General features: G+C 33.5%; 1 long non-coding RNA gene across 1 annotated transcript in view; it reads right to left on the bottom strand.

Moving 5' to 3' along the window:
- The window catches only part of LOC309624513, a 690,902-nt gene that overhangs the window by 406,775 nt on the left and 270,906 nt on the right, over positions 1-13,221 (bottom strand). The window lies entirely within an intron of this gene.

The following is a 13,221-nucleotide window of genomic DNA, read 5'->3' as shown; positions in this document are numbered from 1 at the left end:
GCTCTTGCAAAATTCTCTTTTCTCTTTCAATTTTCTTCCTTTGTGTATGGCTGCAGGGATTTCTTTTCTAAGTTGGTAAGGAAATCCTATTATGAATTGCTTACTTCTTGCTTGATGTAGAAATCTAAGTTGCAATAGATTGGCCCCAGAAATAGAAGACAGTGTTCTGATAAGAAACTTGGAGCCAATGAATATTTTCTTTGAAAAGCCTTTTCCACTAAGTTTTACAAAAAACAGTATACATTTTCCTTTACCTAGCTGTTATAATATTAGATATTTTATTTTATATCTCAACTAGACCATGATAATTTTCTATACATAGGCAAATAAAGTAACATATATGACAGAATTAAATTTAATTGACAAAGGTGAGCTCAGATCTGACATTTCATCTTATAGAGCCAATATTTGTAAAAATTTCCTTTGAAAACTTTGGAATTTCACTTATTTAAACATATATATTGTTAAAAATAATATTAATAATGTTATTATATTGGTAATAATTATAACAATAATACTATAATATATTAATATACATTAGTACACAAAACATTAAAATATATAGACATATATATATATATATATATAAAATTTAGATTGTAGTTACAGTATCCAGATATTTTTATTATATCTCAAAAGTAATATATCCTGAGAAAATGCTTTTTATCCCTCAGAAAATAATTCAATAATCTTCAGGTAACTGAATCCAATTCAGGGCTATATGCATAGAGGAAAAAAAGTGCAAAATTGTTAAGATGGCATTTTCTTTTCTTCATGTTGTATTATGGATGAATATAAACCTTTAAAAATAATATCAAAGGACAGATTCATTGGTAATACTTAAAGATTTAGTAATCATGAGGCAAGGCTTTATTCTAAGCCTTCAGGTAATATAGTAAGAGTATTTGGGATCTTGAAACTTAAACAGATTGAAATAATTTCCACAGAAATTAACCTCTTTATGGCAGCTATACAACAGTGCCATATTAGTTCCACTGTTTACCAGTACATATTTACCTCCTAAGCTTGTGTTTCAAAATATTTTGCTTTCCCCAAATCATAGCTATTATTAATTAACTGCATGAATTCAACACCTGCATTCTGAATTTTTGTAGTGTGAACAGAAACAACTAATTAAAGTGGCAGGTAGGTATTTGAAGACTATGTGCAAAAAAGTCCAGGAATAATGATTGTCAAGGAAATGTATCATTGGAAATCTGTCAAACAAGATGAAGAAGCTGAAACATTTCCCTTATTGAAAAGGAAGATCTTTTTTATGTTTGTTTTTTAGTTTATGCATCATCGGTCACTACATAAAAAGAATGAGACATAGACCATTAACTTTAGGTTCTAGTTGATAGGATGTTAAGATGAAGCTTTAGAGAAAACAGGACAATATTCACTGAAGTGGGAGATGACGTAGCTAATAAAATCACTATTGTTCCTGATTATAAGACCTTCCAATAAGAACAATGCTTATACCTAAAAGGGCAGAAACTCAGTGGCAATGGGGCCATTAAGCCACTGACTAGACCAACCAACAAAACAAAAACAAAACAGAAAGTAATTTATTTCTTGAATTGAGGCACAAGCACATCCAGAAGGATCTATACAAGTTTTTTTTTTTTGAACAAATTAAAAATTTTGGAAGAAACAATACATTTAATTTTCTTTTCAATTCAGTGGACACTAGTTTAAGAGAATGCCCCGTCCATCTTCCACAAAACTTGGGTGAAGACAGATTCTCTTGTGGCAAATATACGAGTTAAATGATTACTTGATCTGGAGCTTTGGGCAATGGGATGGGATTGACACTATACATGAGGAGATTTTATCAACTATTATCAAATGTGGACCTAAGTGGCCGAAGGAAGGGAAATAGAAAATTTTAAAGTATATATTTTCTACTTATATGAAATATCTAGAATAGCGAATTCATTGTATGATTGTGATTTCTAATAAGAAATACATATTTGGTCTTCCATTAGGGCACAGAGCTCCTAAAACGCTTGGAATTTCCTACACGTGGAGAGCAGCAGAGGTGTCTTTTGTTATGTTAATGAGGTGACTTTTGGACCTCACCTAAGGATGGAAACTGATTGCCAGAGGAGTCAACCCTGGGGTTAGAGGGTTGGAACTTACAGTCCCACACTCCTGACCTCCCAAGAGGGGAGAGGGGCTGGAGTTTGGATCCAGAGCCAATGGCTAATGATTTAATCAATTATGCCTATGTAATAAAGCCTCCATAAAAACCCAAAGGGCAAAGTTCGGAGAGCTTCCAGGTTGGTGAACAGGTGAAGATTTGGGGAAAGGGGAGCATCTGGAGAGGCCACAGAATTTCCATGCCCCTTCCCACTTCCCTTGCCCTATGTATCTCTTCCAGCTGGCTGTTCCTGTGTTATATTCTTTTATAATAAACTAGTAATCCAGTAAGTAAAATGTGTCTCTGAGTTCTGTAAGGTGCTCTAGCACATTAATCAAACCCAAGGGAGAGGTTATGGGAACTTTTGATTTATAGCTTGTTGGTTAGTGCAGGTGACAACCTGTGCTGGCAACTGGAGTCTGAAATCCAAACAGCACGCTGTTAGGACCTCTGATCTGGAGTCAGCCAGTCAGAGGCACAGGTAACACTGGCCTCTGAAGTGGGGGGGATGGGCAGTCTTGAGGGACTGAACCCTTAGCCTGTGGAGCCTGATATTATCCCCAGATAGACAGCAAGAGAATTCAGTTGAATTGTAGGATGCCCAGCTGGTGTCCAGAGAATTGCTTGTTATATGTTTGGAAACCCCTCCCCACGTTGGAAATTGGATCCAGGAACCTAAAAGAGATAGAAATTAGATTAGAGGTTATCAGGGGCTAGGAGTACAGGAAATGGAGAGTTATTGCCTAGTGAGTACAAACTTTCTGTTTAGGTGATACAATTCTGGAAGTAGTGATGATGGTGGCACAATACTGTGAATATCATCACTGCCACTGAATTTTATACTTAAAAATATATACAATGGTAAATTTTATGTTACATACATCTTTCCACAATAAAAAAAAAAAAATGAAGGTAGGAAAGGCAGTAAAGATGAACTACGTGTCCTGCATAATGTAGCCAAGGGTCAGTCTGAGTTTATCTCATCTTGGGGTTCTATTCTAAACATCCTTGTCAGCAAATGTTGGTTGAGGCCTCTTTTCTTTCTAGGCACTGACAATACATAGATTATTTTGTTCTTATTTGTAGGGGTCTCATACTCATGTAGATTATTAAGGTGTATGAAATAAACATAATCCTGTAATTCGGCCTTTGAAATATTGCCGTAGATTGTAATGTCTACATATTATTCAATTTAATAGACAAAGAATATAAAATATTTTAAACAGATTTGTGTCAGTATAAATTAAGTGTTTAGTCTATAAGCAAATCTCACCATTTCTCTGCCTTCAACAATTTATATCTTTCCATTTTCACTATGATTAAAATATTATTTTTATAGACTATTAAGTGTTTTGATATACCTTAGTCACATAATCTAAGGAAATCATTTGTATGTAATACTTCATTTGATTACTGAAATACCTCAATTTCTACCCTATTTCCTGGTTATGGGTACAGATTTTGCATACCAATGCCTGAATACCTATTCACATATACAATCATGACTTAGAAGAAATTCAATTTGTATGTTATCTACACATGAAAACTGAAATGAAGATTTGAAGCCACAATCCGGATAATTCACCATACTCTCACTAAAATATTACAGATGTTTGACTTTAAACTGAAAATTTGTGTGTATATCTTAAGTTTTGTTTATTATTTTTATTGTTCAGTAAATCACTACATTCTTGGAACATACTTTTATATATGATATATTCCAAATTAATCAATATCCTGAAACCTTGAGGTAGTTTGATTTTTTGTGTGTGTCATGATGAAAACCAAGAGATAAAACAATATGTGCATATTTCCTCGCCCTTGATACATGAGGTAACATCTTTCAGGTAATTTAGCTATGGTTCCAAATTTAATTCCACATACATTTACAGAAAAAGTAGATGACAATCTGTAAGATATTTCAGTAATTAGAAACATCATTTTTTACTGTATTTTGAAGAATTAGATTAGAAAATATCAATTCTGTTTATTTTTTGAGATGTGAATTCTTTATGACCCATCTAAGTTGTAAAGAGGAATTGATAGTAAGGAGCTATTAAATTAATTGTCCAGATGATTCAGCCTCTTGAATATTGTAAAAAATATATTAGTATTTCTCCCTCCCTCCCTCCCTCCTTCCCTACCTTCCTTCCTTCTTCCTTCCTTCCTTCCTTCCTTCCTTCCACTTTGTAATAAGAACTACTGGACTCTCATCAATAGCTAACTTGGAGAAAATTTTGAGAATCATGGAAAAATGATGGGACAAACTTTGAGAACCAACACAATGCAGACTAATTAAATTACAAAGTTACAGCTTGACAATAATCTTTAAACCCCTCTCATTTCTTAAAATTGCAGTTTTGAGATTTGAGAATTTTTGACTTTATTTCTGACTCTTAGGTCTCAGTTTAGAATTGTTGTTATAGTAATACCATTGAGGCTATCAGTGTAGATTATATTGATGATGATTCAGTGATGTGCAGACCTGGTGATTGTAATCTAAACTGAAATCACAATCTCATTTCTGAAAAGAAGCATTAAATATAGGTTAATGTGTTGTACTCATTAACCATCCTCACCCCAGAGTTATTGCTAGGCTTCTGAGCAAACCAATCATGAAAATAATTATAGTTTGCTGTTTAGTGCAGGATTAGGATCAACGGGCTGATCTTTGGAAAGATAAAAGAAGTTTTTCACTTTTCAAAACAATGTCGTGTTTATAAGTAGAGACTTGAAGTGTACAGTATAAACTTACAAAAAACACCAAATAGTATTTGCTATATATATGTAACAAAATAAACACAGCCTTTATTGAAATAACTAGACCTTTTCCCCCAGAAAATAGTAGAAAATAATTCATATAGAACAATATGTATTCTAAAGGGACATGAGCAATTTCACTTAGAAAATAAGATTCACAAAGAACCAGATAGAGAGTATGGACTACTACAGCATTAAACTTATTTTGCACAGGGTGTTGTCCCACTACTGGGATTTTTGTTATGATGTGAAGAGGCGATATCCAATGGAGGGAAGAATATCTGGGTTCACTGAGTAGCTACAGGAAGTCAAGCAAGTTACTTTAATCTTTCTGAACCTGAATTTTTTATTTTGTTATTTACGAGACTATCTATTCATACTGAGAGTTGTTTTGAGCATCAAGGGAAAGAAAAATTCAAGTGTTTTTATAGGAGGTATTTGAAATAAATGACATTGATTGCTATTGTTTATTTCAGAGAACATCTTTGAACTCCTCTGTCCTCCACTTAAGGTCTTGTTAATTTATTCAACCAACGAATATTTATTGAGCATTATCTATGTCCCAGAACACACTGACTTTAATCTCCAGTCTTTATATCCAAACATGCTGGTTCTCATAATCAGGAAATTCATATTTCTGTATTGTAGTCTTTACGAATGGAAAGACAATGCTCTTTCTGCAAATGCTATGTATTCTTGTTAGGGAAGAATCATATGCTCTATCCCCCATTGAATACTTGCTTATGCAACATTCTTTAATCTCTTCCCCATGATGACCTCTCATTTTATGCAATATGTCTCTTACATCTTTATTAGTCTATTTTATGCTGATTGTCAATATATAGTGCACACGAGGATCAGGAACTTTAATTAGGTGGACTTAGGGTATAGTCCAGAAGACCACATTTTTAGTAAGCACCACAGGTGATCCTATATAGGTGATCTGAAAAATAATATTTCAAAAAAATATTGCTGTGCTCTGTTTCCTTGTTTCTTCTTCTTTTTAAAAAAAAATTATTCCAGGGTCTATACCTCCCCAAGGAAATTGTAAATCCCTTGAGAGGAGGACCCATATCACAATATTTCCTCATAGCTCAAAATGCCTAGTAGATAACTAAATATGACTCTCTTAGTACTAGAGCCCTTTAAAACATTAAGTTCTTTGCATCTTAGAAAATAGACATAGAAATTAATCAAAATAAAAATAATGGCTAAGGAAATATAACATAGCACCTCTACATATTTATTATATAACAGTATACCTAATTATTCATTTAAATTTTAGCAGTGCTTATGGAAACCTCTTCTTTAATAAGACTGGGTATTTAAAAATAAATCTGTTATAATATGTGTCAGCCCTATGGATGACACATGGCTAGAGTTCCCATATTTCTTCTGAAATTTATAAATAACTTTTAATGAGTTTAAAGAACTACACTAATTTATATGACTTTTTATATTATTAATGTATTGAAATAATTTGAACATTAGCTTTACTTCTTACTACCGTTTCTTTGTTCTTTGAATCTCAGTTTCCTAATATCAATACTGTGTTCTATAACAGTGCTTTCCTGAAAGGATTACATTTACATATTGAATAAATTAGTATTCATAAAGTTTGGCACATAGTAATTGATATATACATGATTATTAAATATGTAAACTCTGAAATGGGCATGAAGACATTGGTTAGAGCTGAAGTGCTAGGAATTTTAACAGTCTCTGCCTTGGTTGACCTCTTGAACAATGGATAATAGTAAAATTATTAAGGACACAAAACAAGATTTTCCCAGCTTATGAATAACTGGTGTTCCAGAATTTCATTCAGTGATCCTTTTGAAGGAACCAGGAACACAGAAAGTCAATACAATGCATGGTGACTTGGTTCCAGAAAGTCCTTAAGTACTTATTTAACCAAAGTATCTAAATATGTTATGAATAATCCAAACAAATTTTTGGAATCTTACTCCACATCGCACATGGATGATAAAAAAAGATTTTCCACTACTTTTTGAGCTATCACGTTCATCCCAGGTATAACTTCAAACTAGATAAGTTTGTTATTGATAACTTAACATATGTTCTTTTCTGCTCTCTTAAAACTGTTTCTCATCCCCAGGTCTCCAGGACACTTGAAACTTTCTGTTACCTTAAACATTCCATTGCGAGAGTTTTCAAGTTTGCCGTAAAACTGCAGAGTATTTCTTGCTTTTAAAGTTATTCCCTTTCTTTCCATCCCATGAATCTTGTTTACTTTGTTGTAGACTAACTCAATTGGCATAGGAGAAAAAGCAGCTGATTGAACTAGATCTTTAACCTTCTAGAAACATATTAAAGTATATTTAATGCAAATAAAAATCTAATACACAGCAAGAGGCTGTGTGGGTATGGTGGGCTGGTGTTGGTATTAATTTTGGCAAGAGGGCTGGCACTGCACATCAAGAGCCTCATACCTGGATACGTGCCCCCAAAGTACCTGCCCATGAGCTGTTTGTTATTTTCATTTATAATTCCACTTCTTTTTTACTTTGGAGCTACAAGTTACTTTTTAAAAACTATTCAGGCTTTTATCATTGTGGGACCTTCTCATTGTGGAACTGTCATCTTTTGTATTATAATATCACCAAGTGTTTAGGGAGAATCTGGGTTGGATATGGATAATTTGTAGATGGGTTCTAGTAAGTTTCTGGGAAATTTAGTTCACAATATTGAACAACAGTATTACTATATAAAAGGGTTTGAAAAACTTTATTATAAAGTTTGAATAGTTATAGATCAGGAGGGGATGCAAATAATTGGTATAACAATATGAAGATACATGTAATGGTCTTAAACATTGGTTGTCTCTTTAGATGTATCCCCATTTCTCACTGGTTTCTACAAGATTAGGTGTATTATGCTATGGTTGCTATTGTTGAATTATGTTGCTTTTGTTGTATTGTGCTATCGTTATGTATAAATGCTGTGCTAGATGTAGATTCCCCAATATTTATGACTGCTTTACCCTAAAAAGGCTTTGACTCAAGGATCACTGGTGATTGTGAGGAAAAGGTTAACACAGCAGGTGACAGAAGAAGGCTGAGGAAGAGCAAAATGTCAAAGATGATTGGTTTTCAATATGCATGCTCTGGGCACACGTTTTAATTTCCTTGGTTATTTCTAAGATGACCTAGGTAATGGCTGTATATATCATAAGGCAAAGATCAGACCCAAAAGGAAGGGCTGGAAACTTAAGTGAACTATTAGTTTATTCCATGATTCAACTATTGGAAATATAGAGAATGTTCCATGCTCGAACCCCCATTCTACATCTGTTCCAAGGTTATGTTTTGGGAGAATAAAAATGAGATTGACAATTTTTGACAAAGGAGACAAAATATACGACGGGGAAAGGATAGTGTCTTCAATAAATAGTGTTGGGTAAACAAGATATCCACATGCAAAACAATGAGACTAGACCCCTATCGTACACCACACACAAAAATCAACTCCAAATGGATTAAAGACTTGAATGTAAAACCTGAAAACATAAAACTCCTAAAAGAACAGATAGTGGGTAATTTCTTTAACATCAGTTTTGGCAATGAATTTTTGGATTAGACACCAAAAGCAAAAGTAACAAAGCAGAAACAAACAAGTAGGATTATGTCAAGCTCAAAAGTTTCTGCACAACAAAGAAAACCGTCAACAAAATGAAAAGGTAATGTATAGAACGACAGAAAATATTTGAAAACCAAGTATCTGATGAGGTGTTAATATCCAAGATGTACAAGAAACTCAAACAAGTTAATAACAAAATAAGAAATAACCTAATTTATAAATGGGCAGAGGACTTGAATAGACAATTTTCCAAAGAAGATATATGAATAGCCATGAGGTACATGAAAAAATGTTCAACATCACTAATCATCAGGGAAATGCAAATCAAAACCAAAATGAAATATCACCTCACACCTGTTAGGATATCTATTAGCAAATGCTGGTTAGGATGTGGAGAAAAGAGAACCCTTGTACACTGTTAGTGGGAATGAATGGTAAAGTTACTATGGATACAGTATAAAGGTACCCCAAGAGATTAAAAATAAAACTACCATATGATCAAACTATCCCACTTCTGGGTATATATCTAAAGAAAACAAAATCATTACCTCAACGAGATATTCGTACTCCCATGTTTATTGCATCATTATTCACAATAGTCAAGGTATGGATGAACCTTGAGGATATTATGCTAAGTGGAATAAGTGAGACAGAGAACCACAAATACTGTATGATATTACTTATACGTGGATTCTGAAAAAACCAAAGTCATAGAAACAGTAGAATGGTGTTTGCAAGATGCTGAGTTGTGGGGGAAATAGGGAGAAGCTAATAAAAAGGGTACAAACTTTCAGTTATAAGGTGGATAATGTTTGAGGATCTAATGTATAACATGGTGACTACAGGTGGTAATAACATATTGTATAACTGAAATTTGCTAAGAGAGTAGAACTTGTGTTCTCACCAAAAAAAAAAAAAAAAAAAGGGGGGGGGGGAGATATATATGTAAGGTGACGGACGTGTTAACTCATTGGTGGAGATCCTTCACTATATATATATGTATATCAAATACACTTTGTATACTTTAAATATATTATAATTTTATTTGTCAATTATAGCTCAATAAAGCTGAGAAAAGAATTAGAGTGTTTTATTATTTAAAATATTAGTCAAAAGCATGTAATGAAAATGGTATCACTTTTACCACCTATCCTGGGAAATAAAATTTTTAAGCTCCCATCTTCTTGGAGTCTTTCTGCGTTGATCTTTGAAAGTGAAATTAGAGTAATCTAATGAATTTTTCCACTGGAAAAGGAATGAAAAAGATTGACAACTAAAACTTTTCTTCAGCCTATAACATAGACATTTTTTGACTATGACATTGCAGCCTCTGTTCTCCAACCTTATTAAGTCACCCAAACAACACTTAGGATGGGAATTTCTGATCAAATGGTAGGTGCTGCCAATGTCAGTGCTGGAGTTTCATGAGATAAGAATGTTGCTGGGGACAGAAAGAGGCTTGTCTTGTCATGCTTATCATATAGGTCACCATATGTTGAACCATGCAATAGCCTAGACCTTCCTTATTAGATTTTGGGGGAAAACAAAACAACAAAAAATCTTTTCCCCTAAAAATTTATGTTGGAAGTCTTTCTTAAATGATATAGTTCCTTTCTGATGAAAGAAGTTGCTACATTTTTTGACGACTTGGGTCTCTAATGCTTCTCACAGTACAGGATATAGTCACAGTAATAGTATAAGCATAATGCCTTTACAAAAAATATAACACTAGTCATAGTGAATATTTATCTGTATGTTTATATTCTAATTGTGCAATTTAAAGCTTAGAAGACTGAAAATAAAAATATGAAAATTTGCATCATTTTGCAATTCCAGAAGCTAATATTTAATTTTATTAACATCTTTTCAGAAATGGGCTGTGTCATTCTGCCAAACACCTAAAACATTGTGCTGACCCTCAGTTGGTGCCTTCTTTGCTTTTAGTAGTAATACTGTTTTCTTCAAGTGTAAGAGAACAAGCTAACAGGTATATCTTCATATATTTGTATTTCTCAAACCTAATAATACTAAAAATTCCTAAGATTCTTAGAATTTTACTCTAATGGAAACAAAATTCGCAATTTTTCCTGGCAACAGGCCTCCTAAGACAGCAGAAGGTCTATGATGCAGAAATTTATCTGCAGATGCCCACAATGATGAATGTTCATTCTAATGTTCATAACTTAGGAGGGAAGAATTCCTTTATTTGTTTTACCCAAAGCCTCCATATATTCTTTGAAATTCTCCCAATTATTTCAGCACACAACAGTCTCATAAATCAAATAACCAGAGTAGTCCAAGTTATTCCACTTAATATGACATGTAATCCCCCCCAAGAAAATGAGATGGGGTAGCTTTGGTGTATCTACTTAGAACAAGGTTTCTCATTGTCATTTCAGAAGTATAACCCTTCTAAACATTTTCAGTAGTTTCTGGCCCGGATAACAAATCATCTCAGTGTTTTGCTTCTATGGCTACTTCGTAAAAGTCAATCTTAATAGCCTTGGGAGTCACTCTCTTTTGTCTGGCTTCCTTGTAGACCAAGGGACTATAAATAGCCCATTTTCTTCTAGTTGGCTCTCCTAAATCTTTCATTCAGCTATGAAGGTAAGAGCCTTTATCTAGGTAGGTGATTACTGAGGTTGTGAGGGGCAGGTAGGTAATCTGGGCACAGATCACATCACATGAATATTTACACTGGGTCGAGTTTAACAGTAACAGTTTTTTCCATAGCTCTATGGCTTCAATTGTGATCAGACTTCACAAGACTACAGAGACTTAAAATATTCATTAAACAGATATCAAGGAGTCTTGAGCATAAAACAGGTTGCTTCTGTGATGTGAATTATTAAGATCTCTTTTAATTGTTCAAAGACATTTTTGTGTTGTTATTTTCCTCTCTAATAATTACGTTCAAGTCACTGAGAGATATGAACATGAACAACAATTTCCCTAAGACTGCCATGTTGTAATGAATCGGGACTACATATGCTGTAATCACCAGCTAACTGTAAGAAAATCTAGAGTCTGGTGAGGCGACACTTCACTTCCTATAGTCTGACTGCTTACTCTCTAAAGTGAAGTATTTGTTCAGCCAATTATGTCCCTGGTGTCTCTTATTCCATACCTCTAAAAGGCAACAGAATTGTATTTGCACTACTGAAATGAATTTTTCCTTTTCATGTGTCAGATACATAGCATCTGAAATGAACAAGGGGGCAAATCACAGTGATATGATCTAAAGGATGAATGTTCTAATTAAATTTCAGAGGTTTGTGGTACAAATCTCCAGAAGTAACTGGCATAAAATGACATATTCCAAAAATAAAGCAGGAGCTAACTCTCTCTCTCTCTCTTTCTCTCTGACTAATTGGCAAAGAAGAAGATGGAGTCATTTGCTTCTGGAGAGGTAAAACTAAGAGTGGAGCAGAGATTTGCATGAAGCTGCATATAGAGAGTGACCTTTAAATGAAGAGTGATGTTCCCAGTCAGTCTTACTGCAGGCACTGCACATGAGTCCTAGGTTCTGAATGATGTTTAGAAATCACTATATATTTGATTTTCATTCTTTTTTTGCATCCTCTTAGATTTCAGAAATCCTCTTCAAGCATTATCTTCCCTTAAAAAAAATCCTTAGAATAGGAAAAGAAGCTTCCTGGTGAATCATCATAGTTTATTATTTTAAGTTATTTAACAAAAATATAAAATCACTTTTTCTCAAGCTATCATTTTTGACAATTATAAATTTCATCTAACTTGACTTGTCACTGAGCAAATATGCCATATTAATTTCAAAAAAAGAAAATTAATTATATGATGTATTTGTTATAGAAATAGAATTTTAAAACTAAAATTTATGCTGTGGTCATTTAGTAGAATATCTCCATTTTAAACCAAAAAAGGCCAGAATTCCTAGGGAATTGAAAAGTCTTGTCCTGGTTAGCCGTTACAGTCAAAGGACTTCAGATTTCAAATCAAGAGACCATGAAAGCTCAAGATTTAAGGTGAGAAGTGCAATAATTTAATCCCTCTTGTACTACTACTAACAAGTTAAACAAATTTTTCAGTAAGAACCTGTAACCTAGTTCATTCTAAAGCATTCTAGAATGTTAGTTATTACTTTATGCCAGGATTCTCTTTCAACTAGAGCTCTACCTACTAGAAACCTTACCATTGTCTGTAGTATTATTGATACAGATGCTGTTATTTAAGCATTAGTCAAAGTTTGTGGGTTTTTTTCTGTGATCGTGTGTTAAGTTTTTGGGTTATATTCCTAAATATTTTTCACAGGAACTGTTTGACTTCTATGGAAACCACTTTGTTTTTCTCTATACTTTACAATAAGATTCCATTTGAACTATTATAGAATTTTACAAGTGGAAGCATATGGTATTTAAATTTTTTACTCAACCATAGGCTTTTACAATTCATCCAGGTTGTTTCCTGTAGCTTTGATTCATTCATAATTGTGACTATATAATATCTTATGGCATATGTATACTGCACATTTTCCATTTTATTTTTATGGACATCTTGTTTGGTTCTTGTTGGTCCTATGGTAGAAGTGATGCTCTGAACTTGTTAGTATGTCTCCTTGTGCACATTTTCATATTTTGTAACCATGAAGTGTGATCGGAATAATGTCTTATTGAATAAATATCCCACGATATAGCCATTCTACTGAACACCAGATGAACAACCGAGTCGTTTCCAATTTT

The sequence above is a fragment of the Balaenoptera borealis genome (assembly GCF_965194805.1).
Source record: "Balaenoptera borealis genome assembly, chromosome: 2".
NCBI classification, from domain to species: Eukaryota; Metazoa; Chordata; class Mammalia; order Artiodactyla; family Balaenopteridae; genus Balaenoptera; species Balaenoptera borealis.
The sequence above is the reverse complement of the archived record's forward strand: the minus strand, read 5'-3'. Positions and strand labels throughout refer to the sequence as shown.